This window comes from Corylus avellana, chromosome ca5 (genome assembly GCF_901000735.1).
Source record: "Corylus avellana chromosome ca5, CavTom2PMs-1.0".
NCBI classification, from domain to species: Eukaryota; Viridiplantae; Streptophyta; class Magnoliopsida; order Fagales; family Betulaceae; genus Corylus; species Corylus avellana.
Window position 1 is genome coordinate 21,719,871 of NC_081545.1, and position 15,774 is coordinate 21,735,644.

The following is a 15,774-nucleotide window of genomic DNA, read 5'->3' on the forward strand; positions in this document are numbered from 1 at the left end:
ATGTTGGGGTTATATGCAAGTGTAGATTACACAGTTCTCTATTTACTTTTGATAGACTGATGCAGAATGCAGAAAAAATATTAGTTTAGACTTTATAGTTTGTATTTAACAGTTCTATTTAATAATGGGCTTGGCTCAAAAGTCTCTCACATTAGGTTATTATTAAATACGAACCCTTAAAATATAAATGAAATATTAAAAGCAATTACAAAATAATACTAACTCTAAAGCCTAAATTAATATTCTTTAAGTGGGTGTTTGCTTGGTGTTATGGTAGATTTTGAACCATGAACAAATGTTTTCAAACTATATATAGAGGAGGAGGAGGAGAAGAAGAATGTGGTTTTCTTTGTTCCAAATTCTTTGGTTACCAAAATGTAAGGCTTTGTTCTCCACCAAAGAAGCCTTACGCTTTTCAAATTGCAATTTCTTTAAAGACCTAATGTCAAATAATTTATTTTTTTGTGATTTGGTTTAAAATCACACATTTTGTTTATAAAATTGCAATGTCAAATACTCTAATATGTTTTCCAAAAAATTATTAAAAATGTCATTTTTAATTATATAATATAGAGCTAAAGGATTGTTAAAATTAGTTCATATTAAAGGAACTGAAAGTTTATTAATTGATGTAAATAATTTATGTTTATTCTCTTACCACCATCCTCGTCATCAACTTCTCTCATGTAGCCTCAGACTAGGCCTCAGCCCCTATCTTAGCCGACATAAGCAAGCAGCTCCTTACTTTTCAGAATTTGACTGCATTGAAGACATCAAGATGTGTAAATTATTGTGCACACTATGTTGCTAAATTGGCTGCTTCAAACCGTATGTTTGGAAGCATTTCCTCTTACTCTCCCTTTCTCTCATCTTTAAGAATTTATAGCAAAAAAATCCCCTTTGTAAGAGCACTCCTTGAAGCCTCACCAAAACAATTTTTTTATTATTTTGGTGAGACAATTTAACAAAAGTAGCTTAAATCTCCACTTTTCAAACTCACTACTTTAACAAAAAAAAAAAAATAGTGAAGTGAATGGTACTCACCAAATATAAAAAGTACTGCTCACTCACTTATTGATTAAACAACTCATTTCTCTCTTCTTTTTTGCTTTTAGTTTCTCTTTTTTTCTTTTTTCTTTTTTTTAAGAATAAACAAATATTTGAAAAATAATATTTAAATGAAATAGTAAAAGTGAATTATTGAAATAGTGAAGCTGCTGTGAGTCTTGTAAAAATGTAAGTTGTTAAAATAATTAAAAGTGCACTTTTGGTTATTTTGATGAGTAAAATTTGGTGAAGCTGCTAGGAATGCTTTAACCCCATTTTTCCTCCTTTGCATAAAAAAAATAATAAAAATAAAAAATAAAATAAAATAAAATAAAAGAAAAGAAAGAAGACTATTGATGTAAATAAACACGAGAAATGCTACACTGCAATCAAACCTCCACATTTTGCCCATCAAAACCTACGTGGCAAGCATTTTAAAATGAAAAGAAATATCTCTTCTCTCTCCCTTGTCGACATCTAACAAAAATTTCAAATGAAAAGAAAGTCAGGATGGTTAACCCAACCAACCAGCAGCTTAGTTAAAAGAGCAATATTAGTTATATTTAACTATTATTGCTCTTTTTTTAGCTCAACAGAGTAGCTTGTCATTAGTTAGAATAGCTATAGTGAATAGCAATTTGGTGCTATCCATTGTAGCACACTGGATGAATAAAATATTATTTACTTTTAAAAAAATATATTATTTACTTTTATTTTGTGTATTTTTTATTTATTTCACATATTTTCACCCAACATCTTTTATTTCTTATGAACACTTCTTCACATCTGTTACGTCTCTCTCTTCACCCAAAATTTCTTCACCTAAAATTTTTTCACACAAAATGATTCTTTATGGTTTTGTTCGATTCTTTGAGGTTTATTGGTTTTCTTCTGCAAATATTTTTTGGCTCCTCTGTACAATTTTTTTCTTTCGTGGGTATAGGTTGTCTTTGACTCTTTGTCAAGTTATCATTTTTTTTTTTTTTTTCGTTATGTTTGTTGAGTACAGAGGACACTCCATTTCATTTGTACAGATCAAAGCTTTTTCATTATGTTTTATTTTTTCGTTATGTCTTTGTACAGATCAAAGCTCTTTTTTTTTAATGTTCATGTGTCCCTATTGTATTGGGTTATTATCCAACCGTAATATGCCTATATTTATGTTTTTTTTTTAATATGAAATTAGTACCTGCATGTGAGATGAATGTTCATCATATGTGTTTATTTTTGTTTTTATAAATGATTGCTATATATGTGTTTATTTTTGTTAAAGTTGACACATGGATGAAAATAATTTCCTCACATACCCATCTGATTGGGCTTTCATTAGCTTAAATAAAATTGAATCCTATAGCTGTTACAAAGAGATAATAGCAAATTAAATGTACAGTTACAAAGAGATAATGACAGTTACAAAGAGATATTGAATCCTACAACAACTGTTACAAAGAGATAACATTAAATTCAATTAACTACTCACATAACGTCAAAAGCAAATATCTTGGAGCAATAAACAAAGAGTAACGTCAATACTCCCCTCAAGTTGGATCGTGTATGGAAATAACGTCCAACTTGCAAATTAAACCATGAAATGCATCTTTACCCAATGGCTTTGTGAATACATCTTCAAGTTGATTAGATGCAGGTATGTATCTTGGAGCAATAAGTTTGGACTGTAGCTTTTCCCGAACGAAATGACAATCTATTTGTATATGCTTGGTGCGTTCGTGAAAAACTGGATTGTTGGCGATGTGCAAGGCAGCTTGGTTGTCACAAAACATTGTGATTGGAGAAGAATGAGAAATACTCATATCATTCAACAAATATTTTAACCATTGAAGTTCACATGTTAAAGTGGCCATGGCTCGATATTCAGCTTCAGCAGAAGACCGAGAAACTGTCGATTGTTTCTTAGTTTTCCAAGAAATAAGATTGGAACCAAGAAAAATGCAAAAGCCCGTAGTAGATCGTCGAGTAATAGGACACCCTGCCCAATCTGAATCACAATAACCTTGCAAATGAATAGTACTCGATGATGATAAAAAAAATTCCCTTACCAATAGAACCCTTCAAATATCGAACCACACGGTGCGCAGCATTTATATGAGCCGTTCGAGGAGAATGCATAAACTGACTAAGAATATTGACTGAATAATTAATATCAGGTCTTGTGACAGTAAGGTATATAAGACGTCCCACCAATCGACGATAAGGAATGGGGTCAGGAAGTAAAGTACCATCATCTGGTGATAAATGCAAGTGTTGCTCCATAAGAAAATCAGAGACACGTCCTCCAATCAAACCAGTATCCTTGAGAATGTCTAAGATGTATTTCTTTTGAGAAAGAAATATGCCCTTTTTCGAACGGGCAACCTCTATGCCAAGAAAATATTTAAGCTTGCCTAAATCTTTGATAAAGAATTTCTTCTCGAGAAAGTGCTTGAGTTGGTTGATAGCCAAATCATCGTTTCCTGTAATGATGATGTCGTCTACATAGACCAAGACAAAAGTAGAAGAATTGCCATTATGATTAAAAAATAATGAATAATCAGACTTAGACTGAGAAAAACCAGCTTGCATGATGGTAGATGAAAATTTTGCAAACCACTGACGTGATGCTTGCTTCAACCCATAGATAGATTTGTTCAGTTTACAAATTCGTGTCTCCCCCTTTTGGCAAAAACCAGGTGGAAGTACCATATATACCTCTTCGTTAAGATCTCCTTGTAAAAAGGCATTATTAATGTCAAGTTGATGTAGAGACCATTGCTTGATGATGCAACAGAAAGCAAGGTTCGAACGGTTACCAATTTTGCAACAGGTGCGAAAGTCTCATGGTAATCTAATCCTTCAATTTGAGTAAAACCTTTGGCTACCAAACGGGCCTTATAACACTCAATTGTTCCATCTGATCGGTATTTAATTTTGTACACCCATTTACATCCTATGGGTTTCTTGTTGGGTGGAAGAGAAACAAGGCTCCAAGTATCATTTTTTTCAAGAGCTTCAATTTCTTTTTCCATAGCTTCCCGCCATAATGGTGATTTCACTGCTTGAGAAAAGGTTCTAGGCTCATCTGTTGAACAAATAGTAGAAAGAAACCCTCTATGTGCAAGTGAAAAATTAGAAAGAGAAATATATTGATGGAGTGGGTAAGGTGTACCTTTCAACTTAGAGTCAGATGGAGAAGGTAGCTGGTCATGAGTAGCAATGGAGCATTGATAATCAGCCAAGTAAGAAGGTTGACGCCGAATGCGACTAGGCCGATTAATTTGCGGACTAGTAGGAGGAGTGATAGGATTTTGCTCCACACTAGGTGGTTCTAAATCCAACTGTTCAATAGGAGAAGTGATTGCATCATTTTTAGCAATAGGAAAATCAAAACTGGGATCATCACTCAAAGGTAAAGGAGTAACATCTGAAGATGAGGTTGTAAATTTAGATAAATCACGAAATGGAAAAATTCCTTCATGAAATATGACATCTCGAGAAGTAAAAATGGTTTTAGTGGCTATATCAAAAATTTTGTAACCTTTTTGAGCGTAAGGATAGCCAATAAAAATGCCAAGTTTACCTCGTTGGTCAAATTTATGTTTAATGCTATGATTGTGAGCAAAACATAAACTCCCAAAAACACACAAATGAGAATAATTTGGTTTTGAGTGGAATAGAATTTCATGTGGAGATTTTCCAGATAAAAGAGAAGATGGCATTTTATTGATCAAATATGTGGCAGTGAGAACACACTCACCCCAAAATTGTAAAGGTAAGTGCGCTTGAAAACGAAGAGCTCGAGCAACCTCAAGAAGGTGTCGATGCTTACGTTCAACGACACCATTTTGTTGTTGAGTCCCGACACAACTTCGTTGATGGATTATGCCACGTTCTAAAAAATATTTTTGCATATCATTGGAAAGAAATTCAGAACCATTGTCCGATCTAACTTGTTATATGCAAGAATTGAATTGAGTCTTAATCATGGAAAAGAATGATTGCAAAATCGTTTTAGTCTCAGACTTGACATTCATCAAATAAACCCAAGTACATCGACTAAAATCATCAACAATGGTTAAGAAATAACGAGAACCATTTAAAGATTGTTGGGAAAAACTTCCCCAAATATCACAATGAATTAAAGCGAAAGGTCTATTAGTAGTAATAGAACTAGAAGGAAATGGCAAACGTGCTTGTTTGGCTTGAGGACAAATTTTACAAGCAGAATTATTTGAACAATAAATGAAAGGAATATCCTTAGCTAAATTATGCAAAGTACGATAAGATATGTGCCCAAGTCGCCAGTGCCATAAATCAATGGAAGAGTTTTTAGTAACTGCCATTGCCGAAGCAGCCTGAAAATAGCATAGCCCCTCATGAACATTACCCTGCCCAATCGTCCTCTTCATTGACAGGTCCTGAAAAAAACATTGAGTAGAAGAGAAAGTCACTAAGCAATTATTAGTTTTTGCTAGTTGACTAACAGATAAGAGGTTAAATTTGAATGATGGGATGAAGAAAACATTCTTAAGTTTAATGATGGATGAAAGATGAATAGTTCCAATATGTGTAATAGGTACATTTGACCCATCAGGAAGTTGAACAAAAGATGGAGTTGGACAGGCTGTATAAGAGGAAAACAAAGATAATGAGTAGCACATGTGGTTAGTAGCTCCTGTATCAATAATCCACATCGAAGCAGAGTGTGCAATAAGTGCTATACCTGCTAGAGAAACACTAGAATTGATGTTACCTGAAGAGAGCATAGCAAGTAATTTGTTGTACTGCTCTTGGGTGATGGGTGGTGGTGACACCATGGCACAATCTTCAGCTTTAGTGGTTTTAGCAAGAGCCTCGGTCTTCTTTGGAGGATACCCAACAAGCTTGAAGCAGCAATCTTTAGTGTGACCGTCACGGCCACAATGATCACAATGGTAGCGTGGCTTACGGTTGAGTTGGCCACCACGATTTGTGGGCTTGGTGGTAAAAGCTGCAGCATCTGGAGTTGAGGATAATGAAGAATGTATCTCTTGTTGTTTTTCTTCTTGACGAACGAGTGAATAAATTTTGGTTGTGCTAGGAAAAGGCTCCATGAGAAGTATTTGGCTACGAAGTGCAGCATATCGTTCATGAAGGCCTTGTAAAAATTCCATCGCCCTATCTTGTTGCAATTTTTCTGCAGTAGTTCTCCCATGTCCACATGTGCATGGTTGAATACTTACAAGAGAATTAAGCTCATTCCATAGTGACTTGAGCTTTGTAAAATATGCAGAAACAGACATATTGTTCTCTTGTTTGAGAGAAGAAATTGACTGCTTCAACTGATAAATTTGTGGTGCATTGGATTGAGAAAATCGCTCTGAAAGATCCGACCAAATCTCCCTCGCAGTCTCAGCATATAAAATACTGCTACGAATCTCACTTGAAACAGAATTGAGAATCCATGAACAGACAAGATCATTACATCTCTCCCATTGAGGAAGATCAGTAGGTGAATCTGGCTTAATCAAGGTGCCATCTACAAAACCCAATTTGTTTTTGGCACGCAAAGCCATAGTGATAGCACGAATCCATGTGCCATAATTATCGCCAGATAGAAGAGGTGTAACAAGCACCATGGTTGGACTATCCGAGTGATGAACATAATGAGGATCATTGATTGATCCCTGTGAATCACTGCTCTCAGAGGAAGAAACTACTTTAGGTTGTGCTTCAGTCATTGTAAAATGAGCACACAAAAATACGAATAGTTGAGGAAAAAAAATGTTTTAAAAAAATCGTTGCCTAATGCTCTGATACCATGTTAAAGTTGACACATAGATGAAAATAATTTCCTCACATACCCATCTGATTGGGCTTTCATTAGCTTAAATAAAATTGAATCCTACAGCTGTTACAAAGAGATAATAGCAAATTAAATGTACAGTTACAAAGAGATAATGACTGTTACAAAGAGATATTGAATCCTACAACAACTGTTACAAAGAGATAACATTAAATTCAATTAACTACTCACATAACGTTAAAAGCAAATATCTTGGAGCAATAAACAAAGAGTAACGTCAATAATTTTTCCTTTTAATTAAGTGTTGGCAATAATATAATAAAAAAAAGAATGAGAAATGATATTTTAAAGCAAGGAAAAATTACAGTTTACCCCTTCAAAGTTGGCAGCGTTTTTCAATTTGAACACCAAAGTTTCAATTTTTGCAATCCACCCTCACAAAGTTCCAATTTTTTTCAATTCGACCAATATTATCCCAAAATTCTCATATTGCCCCTAATTTTTATTTTTTTATTTTTATTTTTTATGAAAAAATAAATAAATTTGGGTTTGCAAAAATGGCCAGATGGCCAAAGGGGTGGCTACGGCCACCCCGAATTTTTTTAAATTTTTTTTAAAAAAATAAAATAAATAAAAATTAGGGGCAATATGGGAAGTTTTGGATACAATTGGTCAAATTGCAAAAATTTGAAACTTTGGGGGGGTGGATTGCAAAAATTGAAACTTTGGTGTTCGAATTGAAAAACGCTGTCAACTTTAGGGGGGCAAACTGTAATTTTCCCTTAAAGCAAATAGAGAATGGAATAGAGAATTTGTTGGAATATATAGTGAAAAAACAATAGTTAAAGTAAAGAGTTGTATTTTTTTCACTAAGTAAAATACCTAATGCTACTGGAGATGCTCTCGTTAGGGTTTACCCAAAATCCCAAATCTTCCAACCCTCTCTCTCTCTCAATTTCTCCCACCCCTCCCACCCACATCCGACCGCCACCACCATCCACCACCGCTGGCCACACCATCCAGTGGCTACGCCGCCGCCCACCACGAAGCATGAGCGCTGGCCACCATGAAGGAGAAGCAGAAGCAGCACCTACACGAACCAGTTTCTCTCTCTCCCAAACTACTGTAACAATCCAATACATTAGCGCCGACCATCGAAAAACTGGCAGGCTGAACACTACCATAACCTGACATTTGAGGTAGGCTGAATGGGTATAGGTTTTGTTGGGTTGAAATCTTGATGAGTTCTCTTGTTAGGACAGATTATAGTAAGAATTGGTGGTTGTTTGTTTGATTTCGAAAATTGGTAAGAATTTTTGGGTATATTTTGTTTTTCACTAGGTAACCGATTATGGGTTTGGTTCTAATTTTGTGATTTCTTTACTATTTTGATGGAATTTGAATAATTGATTTTCGGATGGAAGGTTGATTTTTGTTGAGTCCTAATTTCCTTGGTAGATGTGTTGAAATTTTTTGGGAATTTCTCTATTTAAGCTCAATGGATTTGGGAGAAGCTTTCTTTGGTTATTCTTTGGTTTTGGTTTTATTTGCACAAGATCAATCTGCTTCTCTTCTCAATGGGAATTTTAACTCTTGGTTATTGGGCTTAAATTTGATTTTTTTTTTTTTTTTTTTGTTATACCGTTGTAGTTGTTCAAACATACTATTAAAATAATTAGAGAATATAAGTATAAACCGAATATTGTATTTCTATGTGTATTAAACTGTATACAAAGAGACATATTTATAGTTGAATAATGCCAGATAAAATAAGAAATACAATCAAGAATTAATTAACAATATTACAGAATCAAATCAATATATATAGGGAAAGGGAAATATAGATCAATTAGCAAATACGGTGAATATTAGAATATATTTTAACATCCCCTCTCAAACTCAAGGTGGTAAGGTAGATGTAACATTCCCAGTCTGTTAAGGCTGAGTTTGTCACTTTTCTTCTTTTACAACAAAATTTTTTGCAAAGATCTATAAAAGGTCTATCAGAGTACTTAGTTTTAAAGGATACAATAAATGTACAAAACATTCTTCAAAAGATTTTATTACAAGCGAAATTAGAAAAAAAAATAAAAAAATAAACTTTAATTGCAGAATATCATATTATTACAATAACTGCTATGAAAAGACTTTGAAAGTTAATAATTATTCCTGCCCCCCATTTCGGCCTCCTATTCCAACGTCCTTTCTACTTGAAAACAAGAAATAAAACTGAATGAGCCCAAAGGGGGCCAGCAAGTAAAGTCCACAACCATAAATAGTTTTACTCATTGTCCTCAGTTTTGAAAAAAAAAAATGTTTTCACAAATATATATACAACCAACCATAATAATTTATGTATGTACGGTTGCATCTCCTGTAGCATATACATACTATTACATCTAGTAATAAATCATCGTCATAAATCACAGTTATAAATCATCATCATAATGCATCGTTATAAATCATCATTGTAAATCATTATAGTATATCATCGATGAAATTATATTATCATTTTCTTATATTATGGCTCATGTACACTGTTACCCCTGTGTATGAGGGTTGCCGGTCCTTGTGACCATGGAACTGAACTGTGGCCTCAGCCATACTCGACCATCAATTAACTCTTTCTTGGTGCACTCAACGGCCATGTTGATGGAATACCACCTTCTTGCATAGCCTCCTTCAGTGGTTTCGCCTCTATCCGAGTATCGATACCGAATTCCTCTCATCCTTACTTATCTTGGGGCCAAAAAACTCTCCTCCATACATGTGTCCTCATTTCATAAACAATTAACTCATTTCTTGTACTTTTCTTTGTACTTCTTTTGATGCATCTTAGGACAACATGAATGAAGGTTTATCATTATTCTTATTTCTTATAATCAACATCATTTCACAAAATTCTTTTCTCAAATCTTTCATGCATGCCACATAATTTCATAATATGTAAATAAAAATGAATATTTAAAAAAATACATAAATTGCATGACATGATAATTTTAGAAGAGGTAGTGAATTTACTTACCTCTAGACTAAAGCTGTGAGCAGTCTTTAAACTGCTAATTAATCATCTTGAAAAATATCTTGTTGTTCTATTCAGTTTATTCACAACTAAATTAATAACAATTCACGAAAATTAGTTAACTCCAGTCTACTCCTTTAGGGAAGTTAACCCATTAAAATCCAACCGAAAACATCTTATAACTTAGCCCAAAAATATAGAATCAACTCCCAAAACTAATTCAAAATTCTCAAGAGTGAAACCACCAAATATCATCCTGATTAAATCAAAAGATTCTCATCTAAGACCCATTACTCAACTTAAAATCAAATACCCATAGTTAAAGGAATAAGAATTTTACCTTTGAAGAGCCCATTTTTATTATTCTGCAAATTTTTCTTTTGGCCATCCTCTAAATCTCTGTTTCTCCCCCTCAGCATCTCACCCGCTTTCTCTTTCTCATGCTTCTCTGTCCATCTCTCACTCTATTGCAACATTCTCTCTCGCCCTGTCTTCTCTTTCTTACATCTGTAAAGCTCCCTCTCTCTATCTTCTTGTTTCTTCCTCTCCGTTAAGTAATAAAGCAATGAGAGTAGGTGAAGTCAAGAAAATTAAAAGAAAAGTCCAAAAGTCGTGTGGTAAAAGAAGGAAGGAAGAAAAATGAAAGGAGTAATGAGTGGTAGTAAGTGGCACTAGGGAAAGTGGGGGAAGAGAGGGGTTGGTGTGCTGGTAGAAAATAAGAAAGGAAGAAAAGAAAGTAGGTGGGGGCCTCATGGAAAAAGAGAGGGGAGTGTGGAAATAGAGAAATAAATAAAGGAAAAGAAAGAAAATGGTGTGAATTTTGCATGAAGGGGTCTGGTCCTATATAATAAGAGATGAGCATTATTAACAACACCTTGGGCCCACTCCGTATTAAAATTATATCTAATCTCATCTAACCATTTTCACACCCTTCTTCGTTTGCTAACACCAAATCAACTATCCCTCAAAGCTAAGTCTGAAATTAGCAGCTCCTCCATGCCAAAAATAGACTGAAATATGCAGAAAATCACGGCTAAGGAAGGTCTGAAATAGGCAAGTCAATCAGTCAATTAATTGGTATGGAACTGAAAAGTCAATCAGTCATTTAATCATTCTAATTCTACGCCCACTCAAGCCATAATCAACCATTAATCGACGCCATTGCTAAGGAAATTATGCCCAATTAAGCAAGATCGACCCCATCAATAGCTTAGATTAAATTTATTACGCCTTCATCTTCCTTTGAGCCAAGCTTGGAATGCTCCATTTTAGAACCAACCCAAATCTCTTGAATCAGTCCATTAAGTGCTTCTTTGATCTTCTTAGATCTTGCTCTAGTAATAGGCCAAACTAGAACATCCAATGGATCCTTTAATGGTGCTTGTTGATTCTCATCAGGTGATCTGCCACCACATTCTCACTGTCCTTCTTATCTCTAATCTCAAGGTCAAACTCTTGCAGTAATAGTACCCATTTGATTAATCTAGGATTTTCATCTTTCTTAGCAAACAAATATCTCAAAGCAGCATGGTCAGTGAATACAATAACCTTAAAACCAATTAGGTATGATCAAAACTTCTTCAAAGCAAATATGACAGCTAGTAACTCTTTCTTAGTAGTAGAATAATTTAGCTGAGAATCATTCAATGTTTAAGAAGCATAATAAATAACATGAGGTATCTTATTGATTTTTTGACCTAAGACAGCTCCCAAGGTAAAGTCACTGGCATCACACATAAGCTCAAATGGAAGGTTCCAATTAGGTGCCATCATTATTGGTGCAGATGTGAGCATCTTCTATGCATTGGCATCCTTGGCTACCAATGCACAGAAGGGTCTAGAAATCTTGGAGAAATCCTTTATGAATCTTCTATAAAACTGGCATGTCCAAGAAAACTTCTTACACCCTTTGCTGTTATAGGAGGAGGAAGTTTGGAGATGATGTCAGTCTTAGCCTTATCTACCTTAATACTCTTGCTGGAAATGGAATGACCCAACACAATACCTTGTTGAACCATGAAGTGATATTTTTCCCAATTGAGCACTAAGTTGCATTCTTCACATCTCTTGAAGACACTCTTCCTATGATTGAGGCATTCATCAAAATTATAACTAAAAACACTAAAATCATCTATAAATACCTCAATGAATTTTTCCACCATATCTGAGAAAATGCTCATCATGCATCTTTGAAAGGTGGCTGGTGCATTGCATAATCCAAATGGCATCCTTCTGTAAGCAAATATGCCAAAAAGACATGTGAAGGTGGTCTTTTTTAGTCTTCTGGTGCTATTGCAATCTGGTTATAGCCACTATATCCATCCAAGAAGCAGTAGTATCTATGACCAGCTAACCTCTCTAGCATCTGATCAATGAAGTGTAGAGGGAAATGATTTTTTCTGGTCACCTTGTTCAGCCTTCTATAGTCGATGCATACCCTCCAACCAGTGGTTATTCTTGTAGGTATCAGTTCATTGTCTTCATTCTTCACCATTGTGATCCCACTCTTCTTTGAAACTACTTGAACTGGACTTACCCACTTACTGTTTGAGATGGGGTAGATAATGCCAACATCCAATAGTTTCAATACCTCCGCTTTGACTACCTCCTTTATGTGTGGGTTGAGTCTTCTTTGTGCATCCCTAGTTGGCTTTGCTTCGTTCTCAAGGAAGATTTGATGCATGCACTTGGCTGGACTTATTCCCTTGATGTCAACAATAGTCCATCTCAAAGTAGTTTTATGCTCTCTAGGAACTATCAATAGCTTCTCTTCTTCCCCAAAACTTAGATTTGCAGTAACTATCACAGGTAGTGTCTTATTCTCTCCCAAGTAGGCATATGTCAGATTCTCTGGTAACTGCTTCAATTTCAATATTGGTGCTTTTCTGATAATCATATTGTGATGTTTAAGTTGATTAATTCATATTTTATTGAATTTCTCATATGAATGTGTGTGATCAGCATATGCATGTGGTATGGATTAGTTATTTAAGTCAATTTGGATGATCGAGTCTTGGGCTTAATAGAGTAACAAAAGAATTCATCACGGGTTCTTGGGTTAATTAACATGGAAAACCGGGAGTATACACCCATGCCCTAGGCTCCATGTGTTTGTCAATTTCCATAGATTTATACTTTCTGAAAGAACAACTTAGCATACACCCATGTTAAATCCTTTAAGAAAGAAAAGAATTAGAGTATACACCCATGCCTAATTCGTTGCTTAGGAAAATCTATAGCTTAAGGAGTATACATTCATGCCCTTAGGTTGGCAAACATTAGGTATTCATAATATGATTAAAGCATTGGTATATTGTTATATTATGTGAGCATGATTAGTGGTGGATATCAAAGCCCTACCTTTATTTTTATTAACTCAAAAATCAATCTTTGTTTTGTTTTAATTATGGAATTTATTTTAAGCAAAATTTACGGCAATCCTCGTGGGAATGATCTCGTACTTGCACCTATACTAATATTTTGACCTTGTGTACTTGCGAGTTAAACGTACATTTATTTGCCTATTAATTTAGGTGAATATTTGCACAACAAATTTATGGCGCCATTGCCGGGGATTGCGCCAAATTTTGTTTAGAATTATTTTTCTTTAGTTTTGTTATTTTAATTCTGTTGTTTTTTTTTTTAAAATCTAAAATTTTTTTCGTTCTTTTTCTCTCTTTTTTGTTCTATTTCAATTCTGCGACATACTGCATTCTGTTACTGCGATCGAGCGTAGACCGAGTGTGATCGAGCGTAGTGCGATCGAGTGTACTAACCTGTGATCAAGCGCAGTTCTAGAGGGCATCCGGACAGTAGTACTGAAATTGTTGTGACTGTAGAGGCAAATCTCCTAATGCTAGGTCGTCGATCTCAGGCCTCAACCATCCTTCCACTCGATCCAAAAATTGAGCGGACCATTCGACAAAGGCCTAGAGACAACTCCAACACAGAAGAAGATGAAGAAGTTGAGGAAACAATGGAAGATCTGCTAGAGAACCCACCACCAGTGCGAAGACCATGAAACAGTCTTTCATCCTGCAAAACCTCAACCAGTCATCATGCATCGCCTATCAACCGGAGGTGAAAGGCAATTACTATATATCCCCGCAAATACTCAATGCTTTGACTCACTTCAAGGGCACAGCTACTGAGGATCCACACTTGCATCTTAAGGAGTTCTTTGATCCCTGCAAGCTTCAGCACATCCAAGGCCTGACTCTGGAGGGAATTAGGTTAGTCCTATTTCCTTTTTTCTTGAAAGATAATGCTAAGTTGTGGTATAATTCTTTGCCTACAGATTCCATTCATACTTGGAAAGAGTTGTCTAGTAAGTTCTTAAAGAAGTTTTTTCCAGCTCAAAAGACAAGGCAGCTTAGAAGGGAGATTCAATCTTTTCAACAAAGAGATGGAGACCTTTTCTTCGAAGCATGGGGACACTTCAATGAGCTGCTTCTCAAGTGTCCACATCACAATCTACCTCAAGATGATCAGGTGCAAGCTTTTTATGAAGGTTTAAATGACATTAACAAAGGTATTATTGATTTAGCTTGTGGAGGTGTGCTGATGGAAAAGAGAAGTGAGGAAGCCATAGAGCTCTTCGAGACATTGAGTGAGCACTCCCAACAATTCTCATCCAGAGGGAGGCAAGGAGTAAAGAGCAAGGGCATGTATGAAGTAAACACAAATAGCGGAGTGCAAAATCAGATGGTTGTCATGTAGAAGACATTAAATATGCTTGTAAACGACATGACTACTTAGAACATCTCTCCCATTCAGCAAGTTGCCCAACTCCAGGTATGTGCCATATGTTCTCATTCTGATCACACTACTGAGACTTGTCCCTTGTATTCATTTGCAGATCAGGAGTAAGCAAACTATGTGGGACATAACAGTTATCCTCTCAAGAACAATCCATACTTCAACACCTACAATCCAGGGTGGCGAAACGGCCCTAACTTCTTGTGGTGTAACAATCAGAGTGCTCTGAACCCTCAAGGGCATCAAAGGAACTCCCAACAAGCAGTCCAACCAGTTCAAGAGTCAAAGAAGAATGACTTGGAGAGTATGATACTCACATTGGCGACTTCACAACAACGAATGAAGACTTCACAAGAAGAGTTTATGGCAGAGCAAAGACAATTCCAGACTGATCAAAGACAAGTCAATGCACAGACCAGCCAAGCTATGCAAAAACTGGAAGCACAAGTGGGGCAAATGGCTAGGGAGCTGAGTGAAAGAAAGTAGGGTGAAATTCCAGCCTAAACAATACCTAATCTAGGGGGTCATCAGCAACTGAAAGCTATAACAACTCTCAGAAATGGCAAGATCATAGGAACTGAAGAGACAGCTCAAGCATCTCTAGAGGAAGTCTCAACATCCAAGGTAAGTAAAATGGAGAAGGTGAATGCATCATCCTTCCCTCAAAGGTTAGTAAAGCCAAAGAAAGAAAAACAACTTCTTGACATTTTTGAGACTTTGAGAAAAGTAGATATTAACATTCCTTTATTAGATGTAATTAAACAAATTCCCTCATATGCTAAATTTTTAAAGGATTGTTAGACTCATAATAGGGAGTTTTAGGAGCATGAAATAGTGGCTTTAACAGAGGAGGTAAGTGCGGTGTTGTTAAGAAAACTACCACCAAAGCTAAAAGATTCAAGTAGTTTTACCATCCCTTGCAGGGTAGGAGACCATCTTTTTGAGCGTGCATTGCTGGATCTAGGAGTAGGGGTCAATTTGCTGCCATACACTGTATCTAAGACACTAGGTTTGGGGGAGCTTCAACCAACTTTTATCACCTTGCAATTGGCAGACAGAAGCATCAAAAGACCAAGAGCTATACTTGAGGATGTCTTGGTAAAGGTAGGTGAATTTCTTTTACCCGCTGATTTCATTGTATTAGATATGGAAGACTCCCCTATGCCAT

The 15,774-nt window shown here is 35.6% G+C and overlaps 1 non-coding gene across 1 annotated transcript; it reads right to left on the reverse strand.

Moving 5' to 3' along the window:
- Positions 1 to 14,217: 14,217 nt before the first annotated feature.
- Positions 14,218 to 14,323, reverse strand: LOC132183488 (small nucleolar RNA R71). Its single transcript, XR_009440451.1, has one exon. It is a non-coding gene; the product is annotated as a small nucleolar RNA R71 (small nucleolar RNA).
- Between the last annotated feature and the right edge of the window lie 1,451 nt (positions 14,324 to 15,774).